This window comes from Crassostrea angulata, chromosome 9, assembly GCF_025612915.1.
Source record: "Crassostrea angulata isolate pt1a10 chromosome 9, ASM2561291v2, whole genome shotgun sequence".
NCBI lineage: Eukaryota > Metazoa > Mollusca > Bivalvia > Ostreida > Ostreidae > Magallana > Magallana angulata.
The window spans coordinates 11,693,772-11,706,058 of record NC_069119.1 but is presented as its reverse complement, the minus strand read 5'-3'; the positions used below and the strand labels follow the sequence as shown (position 1 = coordinate 11,706,058).

The window sequence follows — 12,287 nt, the reverse complement described above, 5'->3', positions numbered from 1 at the left end:
AGGTCTTGGAATATTAGCAAATTCTACTTTTTACATAGTCATCTACATCCAGTTTGATAATTATTACATCGCTTGCTATTGTACAACAGCCATTTTTCGAGTTTTTCGTGGTCTTGATGACAACGCAGTAGAAACGCCGTGAGAGCGCGGTATAAACGCAGAAGAAACGTCACGAGGGCGCGAGGAACGTAGCAACAGCTCTTTGGGGTCGCTGTGTGAACGCTGCCAAATGGAAAACAACTTGTTCAAACGCTGTGGAAGCGCAGTGAGAGCGCGATAGAGACGCAGTGAGATCCCAAAGGACTCCGTGAGGTCTCCGTGCAAGTGCAATTGACATATCACTGCGTCTACACTGCGATTAGCTGCGTTCCTTAAGCGCACCGACGGAGCTTTCTTGGCGCTGTTGGAGATCTTACGGCGCTGTCACGGCGACTTCACTACGCTTCTACGGCGTGTTTATCAGAACGCCGAGCCACGGCGCGTACTACGTGCATGTTCAAAGTGCGCGCCGTCGCATGGCGTTCTTCAATGTTCAAGGCGATCCCACCGCGACGGACTAAGATGCCGTTGCGTTCCTACGGCACTGTAGGAGACTGTACTGTGTTTACCTTGGCGTTTTACATTATTTAAGGACGCAGTGGGCTCGCCGTGAGGACGCAGCTCCGGTGTGACAGGGGTTAAACTTCAAAAGACGTATAATTTGGGCGCCAGCGGGGTTTGCTATTTACTGTTTGAATAGTCAATCATGCAATGGCTCAAAATTAAAGTAATAAGAAATCATTTTTTGAATATTATGAGGTGATAGTTTCGATTGGGACGTGATCAAATCTATCATAAAGCCCTTCGGGCTTTATTAGATTTAATCACGCCCCGACCGAAATTATCACCTAAGAATACTCAAAGAATGATTCTTTATTCCTTAATTGATACCTTTACATCAATCACATACACTCCCGATACATCAAATTGTGCAAACTTATCGCGGAACCATGTTCGTGGATTGTGTTGTGTTTGGGTTTTTTTATTACTTATTCTTAGGTATGTTATTTCGTGGATGCGGTGGTTTTCAGCTTCAGTAGGAAAACTAAATCTGTTATAATCAGATTCCGTCGATGAAGTTCTTGGGTGAGGGCTATCCATCAATTCCACGCATATTGAGCCACCGCGAATTCTAATCATTTCACATTAAAATATAAGTCTAACCTTTGCCAGGTCGTGTAGGCACACACTCTCTCCCTGGTGTAGTAAGTCTCTTGTCTATCGCAGACACTGAAAAAAATTATTTAAATTGGTTAGGGAGGATGGGTGGTCAACAAACTAAAAATTCCATGACCACCACAGGATGAATCTCTCCATTCAGTTAACTGAAATGTGACTGATTAGTAACTAAAAGGTGACTGAATGACATGATATGCCATTCAGTCACCTTTCCAGACCATTCAGTTGACTGAATGGCAGAGGTTCATCCTGTGCATATATTCCTCTGAATTATGATTCTTTCTTCTAGACTGTTGAGTATACATATACAGTGCAACAAGGAAGTCATATTCACATGTACATTTACAAATTGAAAGTGAAAAAACTAAAACTAAACGACATTTTATGACAAGTTGACACTAACATGTATATGTATATTAAGTGAGTGCAGGTTATACTTTATAAAGGGTAATTTTATTTTCTCCCCCTTTGGTCTCGTTGCCATCAGGAAAATTTAAGGGGGCATGGTCACGATTTTGGTCAAATTCAATTTTAATATTTTTATTATTTACAATGATTTATGATTATATTTCTAATGATCAAGTGAAGTTTGAAAGTCAGTCGTAATGTTAGAAGCAAGATACAAAGCTCACAACTCTTAGTCATGTAAACAAGGTTCGTGCCCTTTTTTGTTTACATAGGTTCAATATACAAGTAAAAAATCTTTTCCAAGCAGATTTGTCTATTTTTTAATCATTTTAGGCATAAATAAACAGTTCCTAACATTTAACACATTCATTTTAGGTCTAAAACTGGAGTTTTTAGTTTAACATTCAAAATGTAAACAAAAGTTTTGTTTACATAGCAAAGAATGGTAAGCTTTGTTACTCGCTTAAAACTCAACAAATGATACTCAAATTTTCGTTACATATTAAAAATGCCTTGATAAAACATTGTAAACATTCAAATCGGGAAAATAATTTTTGACCAAAATCGTGACCACGTCCCTTTAAGGTGGAATTACACACCAGCAAAGAATGGCCGACCTCTGATTGAAAACACACTTCGTTTTATCAAAAGAATTTCATCGGCAGTAATATGTAACTTACTCCATAGCTAAGTGGATAAAGTGTCGGTCTTGTAATTTGTACATCCTGAGTTCGAATCACGCAGGCGGTTTTGTTGTTACATACTGCATTGGTTTTTTTTTTTAGATATACATGTTTTATCCCCAACTGCAAATTTTCGCTTATTATACATTTGTATAGTTTATTTATCATTATATCTTTCATAATCAAACAATTTACTGTTAATTTGAGTGACTTTTTCAAGGTGTGTTATTCCACCTTAAGATTGAGCAAATTCAATTTTTTAAACTGTGTTATAAGAAAGAGTATATATATTTTTATAGCTGTGTCTTGGTGAATTCAAAACCATTTGTAAAGGTAGAAGGGCAACCATTCACAGGTCATAAATGCCTTAAAATACAGTGCTATTTATTTCATGATATTATATTATGCTTCAACTTACATGATAGTTATGCTATAAATGTAGTATTGAATCATATAGTTTTGGGAATACAATTGAGAAAATTAATGTGAACAAACCTTTGTAATCATTGAATGAACTCAAAACTCGTAAAATTATGCATAACATATAGATTGTGCTGTTTAAAAGTTGATTGTTAAATACCTATTTTTAGCCTCTTGTCTTATCAGAAATATGTCAAATTCATTGGAAATTGTGAAAATACACAAACATTGAATTTATTTCAAACAATGGGAAGAGTATGAGGATATAAAAGGATATTTTCGTCTTTATCAAACTAGTTACAAATGATGTTCATCACATACATTTTCCTAAAAAAAAGATAATATTGTCATGCAAGTAAAATATTCACATTTCCTTTTAGATTCATGAAGAATGGTATCAAGTTTTTAAAAATAAAAACTTATGTTTGTGGTTCTGTTGATTTATTTTTTTTGTCTCGGAATCTAGGATTTAACAAAAACCCTGCATTTTGTAACGATATATATAATTTAAAGTAAGATAGACATACATTGTATTCGTGTTTCTTAAGGGAATTTATAAATCGATAAATCTGTCAGTTTGACTGTTAAGACCCCACTTATATTCAACTTTATTTTTCTGTTCAATGCAAATTTCTATTATTTGTTACATATTTATCGTTGAACTCGTTTTTTTTTTTTAATTTTTGATAATTCAAGAGAATAGACATACACATTCGTAGAATAAACTTGTTTTGAATGGCATAAAATGCATAAACGGAATTATTTTGAAATTCTCAGATATTGCTGAAATTTACGTAATTTACATTACGTAGCAATGATTGTTGTTCTAATGAAACATGCTCCTGGAAAGTGACTTATAAGTCCATGAATATAAATATATCTTTTTAGTTGAATACATGTAAGAGGGTTGTTCGGAAATTATTGAGACAACTCGAATATTTTATTTTCTAATTTACGAATTTTGGTGAAAATTGGCATCGACACTGAAGAAACGCCAACAAATAATAAAACAAAGTAATATTAAAAGAATATTTAATATTTTGTTTACGACGGTAGATAAACAAGTCGGCGGTCGGGGTACCCGGCGCAGCCATGAACTCGGAGATTTAACAACTTAAACATCTACTTTATATGTGTCCGTAGAATTACAGTTATTGATAAAAGAAATCAAATTAAATATGTTCATTTTGCTATTTTTTGCGACTAACTTTTGATTAAGTTTCACTGATGTTCGAGTTGAAATACGGATATGGTACACATATATTTGCCAAACAATAGAAATCTGACAACGACTTTACATTGAATTTTGACGCCAAGCGGCGCATTAAAAACCGTCAAACTGGTAGAAATCTCATAAGAAGACCTCTTAAGACAACGCAATTGCTTAAAAAACTATACGATGACAAGACAAGGTATAGAGCTTCAGTTCATCATATTTTTTCACTGATTGTTTAACTAGAATTTGGCCAAAGTGATTAAATATCAAGTACTTTTGACACACAAACTGTTGTCAACAGTTCTAAAATATATAAAAAAAAATGACTGCAGAAGACATTCACTTTAATTAGACTTTTGGGTAAAAATAACTTGATCTTTTCCCTAAAAAACAAGAATGAGAGAAACACAAATAATGACATCTGAAATGAAAAGATAAGAAATAAAGAATATTTCTTATTTCCGTTCGTTTGTAAGATGTTTAAAACACGAGCAATAAGAAGCGTTAAAATGACGTTGCGAAAAGTGCGTGGTTGCGCCGGGTCACTGGACGAAGGCAAGTTGGTCAGCTTACCAGGAAAGATCTATTCATGCCATGGACAAGAAACTTTTCACATTGATAATCTCTATCCTGAAGTATGTTTTGGTGAAATTTCAAGAATTTATCTTTTTACTAAAAGAATAAGAGAAAATGTCTCAATAATTTCCGAACAACCCTCGTATAATTATAAAATATTTACTTCTCAGACACATTTTCTCAATGTTCAGAGGTTAACTACACACTATTTAAATTGACATGTGTATGTTGAACTAAAAGGAAGTAAAATTGAATGGGTAATTTTGTCTATGGATTCCACTTCATCTCGTCTCGTGTTGGAGATAAATCTATTCTGAAGTATTGTTTAGATTTTAATAGTTAAGTGATCGTTGAGTATCTAGATTCCCGAGACTTGTTGTTACGCTAAGAGTACTTAAGAAACACATACAATATGCAAGACAATGACACAACTTATTTTTTCTTAAAAATTGAAATTTTATAGATGAGAATTTGATAGGAGAATATCTATCGAGGCGTTTTAGATGACAGTTTTTTTTATATAATTCTTTTCCCTTTTCAAAAATTGGGATATAGGAGGTTAATTCAGAAAGTTGAAAGTAAGTAAAAGGTTACAGTAAATTTTAGGCTACAAAAAATCTACATGAACATCACCCAACTAGAGGAGATTAAAAGTGTTATAACAGTTGTTAGGAAAACCCAACATGTAGAACGACAAATGTAAGCGTGTTGTTAAGTGAATAATTTGCACGAGCTAGGGTTCAAACTAAGGGGAAAACCAATTCTCGACTGAAAAAAATGATAGCAGTTCCTTCAATTGCAGGCGGATGTTTTTAAGCAGTTTAGATATATTCCATATAAATCCCCGGACAAGTGTGAACACGTTTGTTTGAGGATGAAGTTCCAAATATAAAATCTAAGTCAGTAGAGCTAACATTAGAACTGTTAATTTTGCTGAATGTTTATTGTTTTCTTTTTTACAATATTCTGTTTTTATACTTCAGAAAGAAATGTCATTTTAATAAGAAACGATTGCACAACCAACTTTTATGAAATTAAATATAGCTCTCATTGAAATATAATAAACCCATTTTGACATTTTAAATATCCGTTTGCTACACAAGATGTGAAAAACCCTAGGTGGAATGAAAATCATTTAACTATAGGCGTCAATTCATTATACAGTAATTTATATTAAGAGGTATAATATTTTTAAAGAACCTTAAGTTTACCAGGAATCTGCAATGAAAACATTTATTCTTTAAAATAGAATTACAACAAACGAGTCGGTAATTTTAAATGCTATGCAATGGTATACTATGACAAATAAGAATCTAATGATATGCAATGATATTCAAATGCTATGGTATGCGATTTCAATGCTATTCTATGGTGTATATTGTAAAATAATTCTTGATCTGACTGTTAACGTTTTCGTTATAAGCGTGTTTTACTGTATTCATAATCAGCACGGTATTTGCTTATTTGTCACTTACTTTAAATTCACAATATTACACCCCAACTAACCGTGTAATCAATGATTTTACATCATTTATATATTTAGACATTACCTAGGAGCAATATATTATTAATCTAAGTGAAACTTTCACCTGTTGTTTGTTCGTAAAAGAAAAAAGCAAGTTAACAGTATAAGTGAATCCTTGCAGATATATTGGGGATTTTATCACAAAACAAGTATTGTGATATTCATTAAATAATTATTTTAATGATGATCCTTATTACCTTATTTTAATTATTTTATGAGTTTGTTCAAATTAAAAAACCAGTAATGAGTTTACTTTAAAGAACAATAACATAGTATATGAGAACCTTTCTCCTCTAAAGCATAAATTACGATGTCTATTTATGAAATCAATCAATCAAACTGACACAAGCATTCATTCTTATAATTGCCAAATAATATTTGGCCTGAATTTACATTTTTTTTAAAGTTTCTACACCGAACGCCATTGCTGTTAATTATACAACATTACTTCAGCAACACAAAATCGTTGGTTACAACAGATGCAAAGATGTAACTTTTTCTTTACTTAACTATAAATAAATTTCAGAAAAATGTCTTACTAGGGGCCACTCAGTGCAGACACTGGATACAACCCATCATAAGAAAGGTACACAGATACCAACACGAAAAGCTTGTATGGTGTCTCCATCACTCCTCGTCCTTATCTGACGAGTGTCTACAACACAAGAGGAGGAAGTTTATTATTTTATATAAACTCTGTCATGTTTCCGTTTTGTTAAGCCTTGGTGAGCAGCTGTTCACAGTGTTTTGTGAGACACTGAGAGATTTTTTGTAAACTGATTTAAATAGTTGAAAAGTGGTGATTCATCGAGACTGTGAGATTTTTATTATGTAATTTGTTAGTTTGTGCATCAAATCTTGTTAAATTGTATGAATATTTTCAGTGAATTATGCAACTAAGCTACGGATTAAAATACTCCGTGTTGATTCTATTGACCAACCGAAAATCAAAGAGATATGATATTTTATTAAAACAAGCCTAAAAAAGGTCGCTGATTTATTAAAATGCATCTTTAAGTCTTTTGTTTTAAAAAATATTAAACTATATATTTAGTTAGGATTGTATATTTGCGTAATTTCTTGATCCTTTTTTTTTTACATCCTGTAGAAAAAATACCATTCAGAGTGGTTTTGATCACTTTTAAAATGGGATTTTGATGTCTGTTGATCAGAGCAAACTTATCCTAAAGTACAAATTATTTTTAAAATGGTTTGTTTTAAGTATGTTGTAAAATAATGTGCTAATTTTTACGCAAAACTTATTTATTTAAAATCGTCGATAATAAATTGATATGTACATGTAACTTATTAAAACTTCACATGTTATAAAAGAATGGCAATGTAGAGTCAACTATAGATTTTATTTTGATTGAAATGTGGATGAAAATACGTTGCTTTGAACTTACATTCTACACAGATATAAACGGAAAGCATAATTATGATTCTCACACTTTGTTCAACCAGTTAACCAACTTTTTTCCAAACCATTTAAAATTATGTCATTTTATCTTCTTTGCATAAAAATCGTGTAAATATCTTTCTGAAACCACATTGACCGGTTTATTACTGAGCCGCAGCGAAAGATGATAACTTCATGTTCACAATATCACTGGCCATAGGCGTCGGAAGCAAACTGAAAGTGGGGGGGGCTAGACTAATCCTCAGAAATATTGAGAAAAAAGTAATTCCCAAAATCATGGAAATCCTAATCCGTGGGGGGGGGGGGGGGGGGGGGGGGGAGTTAACCTATACTAAAAAAAAAAAGAAAATTACCCAATTTTTTTTTTCCCATGGAATCATGGAATTCCTAATCCGTGGGGGGGGGGGGGGGGGGGGGGGGGGGAATATGCTTTTGAATCTAACTTTTCAATCTTTCAAGGTAAAAAGTGGGGGGGGGGGGGCTGAACCCTCTATCATGCTATTTTTCTAATGGTTAGGTATAACTTTGCAAAAAAAGTGGCTAAGCCCCCCCTAGCCCCCCCCGGTTCCGACGCCTATGCTGGCTTATGCACTTTGTCTTAAAGCATATTCATTACACGATGCTCAAAATGACTGGACAAAAGAGCATACGATGCATTTTAAATTAGGACCTAAATAAAAGGTAGGTCCTTACTCGGCATTGGACCTGTAGATATATACAGTGAGTTCTGTGATATCTAGGGAAATGGTCAAATGTTCGTAGGTTGGTTGCTAAATTTAGAATAGTCTGCAAACACCTCAAGGATGCTGCTTGACCTGTAATCGCCAATGTCGCCTTCAAATTGATACGATCAATAGTAACATTGTAAAAAGCCACCCAATCTTACAGAAAGACCGCCGAAATACAGTGAGGCTGTTGGCATGAATAAGAAAATAGTTTAATAACAACAAAAAACAAAAACAGACAGTAATAGTTTTTAGCAAGGTCAAAAGTTTTTTTTAAAGGAGCATGGTCACGGTTCTGGTCAAATTCTATTTTTGTGTTTTAATTATTTACCATGCTTAAGGAATGCATTTCAAATGATCAAATAAAATTTGAGTCAGTCGTGGAGTTATAAGCAAGATACAGGGCTCACAATTCTTTGTCGTGTAAACAAGGCACGTGCCCTGTTTTTGTTTACATAGGTTTAATATACCAGCAAAAAAATCTGTTTCAAGCTGATATGTCCATCTTATTCATTCTAGACATAAATTTACAGTTCATAACGTTTAACACATTCATTCTAAGCCTAAATCTAGAATTTTCACATCAATATTCAAAATGAAAAAAAGCTTTGTTTACATAGTAAGGAATTGTAAGCTCTGTAACTCGCTTATACATGTAACTCAGCGAGTGACACTCAAATGTTAGTTGCCTATTAAAAATGCCTTACGAAAGCAATGTAAACACTGAAAACGGAGAAATGATTTTTGACCAAAATCATGGCCATGCCCTTTTGAGCACACATCATGTTTTTTTCTATTGTGACTTCTGTTCGGTATATTAATAACCGTTGTTATTTTCATAATTTGTTTTCTAAATTTCATCCGTCTATCAAGCTTAATATAGACATATAGACATATTTCAGGTCAAAATATATGTACTACGTTGTGTGGTTTCATATTCTTATTCTTCAATTGAAAGACAAAGAAGATTGTATGTGAATATCACTTCCTACTTTTACACGTAACAGACACTGGACAATAATGAAACTACTAACACGTCTCAAAATCAAACAGAATTATATCTTAAAATTGATGAAAGAGATTCATGCTAGGTTTGTGGTGTCATAAGATGAATACAACTATTCAAATAACTCGATAACGGATTATGTGCAACAAAGTTTTATTTATCTTGAACTGAATCGTAGAAAAAAACGACCTGCATCATCGCTAGCCAAGAGTTTCTGATCCGCACCGCTCCTCACAAACCCTTGGTATATCGTGCTATCAAAAGCCGGGATTTTTTCGTCACGTGATCTCCTATTCTGTTTTTAAATAAGTCGGATATCATCATTATTTTAACGTCCTTTGAAATTGGGTGTGAAGAGAGGACACGACGAAGCTCGGGTATTTAAATACGCTTTTCTCTGTCTTTAAGAGGATACAAGAGAGAGACTTAAGAGACTTAACCATAATGAGATAAGATCGGGAAACAGGAAGAAGAGCCTGTTTCTGGTAATATTTTCGTCACAGGTCATGCGATTTGAGTAAGAGCCCCCTCTTGTTTTCGACAATCACTTCCATGCGGAGGTGTACACTTCATTCTAATATAGAATAACTATAACGGTTTAAGCATTGTCCGTTAAACGTAGTTATACGATATACACATCCTTCCCTAAATTTGCGTATGCGCAATCTCTGGAAAGGACAGTACGGAAACTGACTGAAGGGAGGAGGTCATGTTAGGCGTTAATAACGTAATTCATTCATGCTTCCTTCATGTAATCCTCGCATTACTTTTTATCAAAGCAATTAATGACGAATATCGGTAGGAAAAATTGACACGGTGCATGGTATATAGCTCGTCCTAAATAAAATAATATTAAAATGTTGACCACAGGAAATCATTTTACATGAATGAACGGTTATAATGGTCTCCTGGTCTATAGTGGACGTTTGATGATTAAGATATTTGTTTTCAGATATGAATGTCAAATGTCGATGTACCCAAATATTAATTCACACTGTTTGGTGGAACATTGATCAATATGGGCATGACTATTTTATGTTACGCGGAATATTGAAATATCAGTAGTTCTTTATATTATTACCAAGTTATTTTAAAAGATTAATAATTACCTACAAAGTGAGGAGTAAATATCATCAATAGGATTTTATTCATCATTTATGCATTTATTTTTACATTTTAAATACTTAAATCTCCATATAATCGAATGATGTTATCCTCTCTCTTTTTCAGAATTTAAAGTAACAGTGCATGCACGGATTCAGAAATGATTTTTTCGAAAGGGGGGAGGGGGTGGGAAAAGGGGGCTCCCGATGGTTATTTAAGTTTGCCAGAAGGTCTGAGGCATATTTTTGGTAATTGTATAATGTAAATTTAAACTAAAGTAATTCAAAGAAATTTAAATTTTGCAGGGGGGGGGGGGTCTGGATCCTTCTTACCCCTACCCCCCCCCTCTCCCCTAGATCCGCGCATGCCGCAGTAGATGTTTGAATACAATGTCACTGTCACTTCCTCATTACAAATTGTTCCTTGTTGGCCTTTGTGATTGACTCATCTGCATGTAGCATGATGGTGTTAAAAGTGGAAAACTCTTCACCTAGGGAGAGAGTTAAATTGAGCATTTAAGTGCTTATCCTTTCTAGTAAAAACATACAGCTGTTACTATCCCACAAATATTATATATTATGTGTCTAATATCTTTTATTAACCATTATCAAATAGTTTTCTTCTATATATTTAATTTATTCCTTCGATACATGTGTTGCCCCATCTTTGGACAATCAAAGTACGTTACGATAACAGATTTTTAATGTCAAATGACAAAGTTATAAACCTCTAAACTACAAAGGCTACTGAAGATGGCGACCAAGGGACATAACTTTTGTAAAGTGTGGATTGGTCCACTGAATTAAATATTTATATATCCCGAACATATACTAGCACATTTTTTTTTATGTGGAAACAATAAAATTAAAAACAGCACTGATATTTAACACATGCTTTTTACATTTCAAACGCATTTTGAAGCATTAGGGAGGCAATTTAAAAATGCAATCCAAGTTAGGCATTTTTGTAACCGCATGTATGTCGCCGACAAGAATGACGGTTTGTTTTAAGCATCTGCTGTTCATGAATCGCACTCTAAAAGGATAACATCGCTATCGCTTTGTTACTCTAAACCCCATTTTCTCTATAAAAAATACTCTGGAGTTTCCGTTAAAACAGTGTACGTGCCTTGCATGCATGTATGATATAAAAATAAATCTTTATAGTTAAAAAAAAAAAGCAGGACAGAGTCGCAGTGTTATGTTATTTATTACTTTGATTATCCTCATACTTATTTTTAATTTAATTTTTTTTTTATTTCCGATGTCAAAAGCATAAGATATAAGATACTATATTTTAAAGCTTCATTTTTTCCACACAGTTAAAAAAGAATTGCTGAGCTCAAATCGATAAGCATTTATTTCAAATTTTTTTACTGTTCTTATTAGTCTTTTACAAGCCCACAATTTATTTTTAAATTTTAAGTATTTAAACAGTTTAAGTTGTAATTCAGTGGTGTATGAATAAAATTTAAGCACAAAATGAGTTCCTACTTTCATATAAATAAGTACTTAAGATTGTAAAATTAATTTTTGTTGTGGTTTTTAAAATAATCGTACACACATTATGACAAATAAGGATGTGTAATGTTAACGTTGTAAATGTTGAATTCGACGGGTTGAAATACAAAACCTAGAATATACAAAATACATCACTAACATTGAAAATTCTAGGTCCAAAATTACAACACAGCGAAGTAATAAAACGAAGTCGTCAACATAATAAATGTTTCATCATTCAATTTTTTCCATTTTTTTTTATAATTACATGTATAAAGAATACGCGACACGGCTTGATAGCATATTTTAAACAGGGAAAATTAGAAGTGTGTGAATGTTCCCACATGGATACTTAATTGAGGATCCTCGACATCCCATGACTTCTACTTTTTATTAAAGTATGTCACAACATGGCGATTTTAACGCATTGTAAAGCATTTTAGGCATCTCCACGATTTGGTATCTAACTCCGAGGCGCAATTTGGGT

The 12,287-nt window shown here is 33.3% G+C and overlaps 1 protein-coding gene across 1 annotated transcript in view; it reads right to left on the bottom strand.

The window, feature by feature from the left end:
• LOC128163383 (uncharacterized) overlaps positions 1-12,287 on the bottom strand; it is a 94,241-nt gene that overhangs the window by 24,297 nt on the left and 57,657 nt on the right. The window lies entirely within an intron of this gene.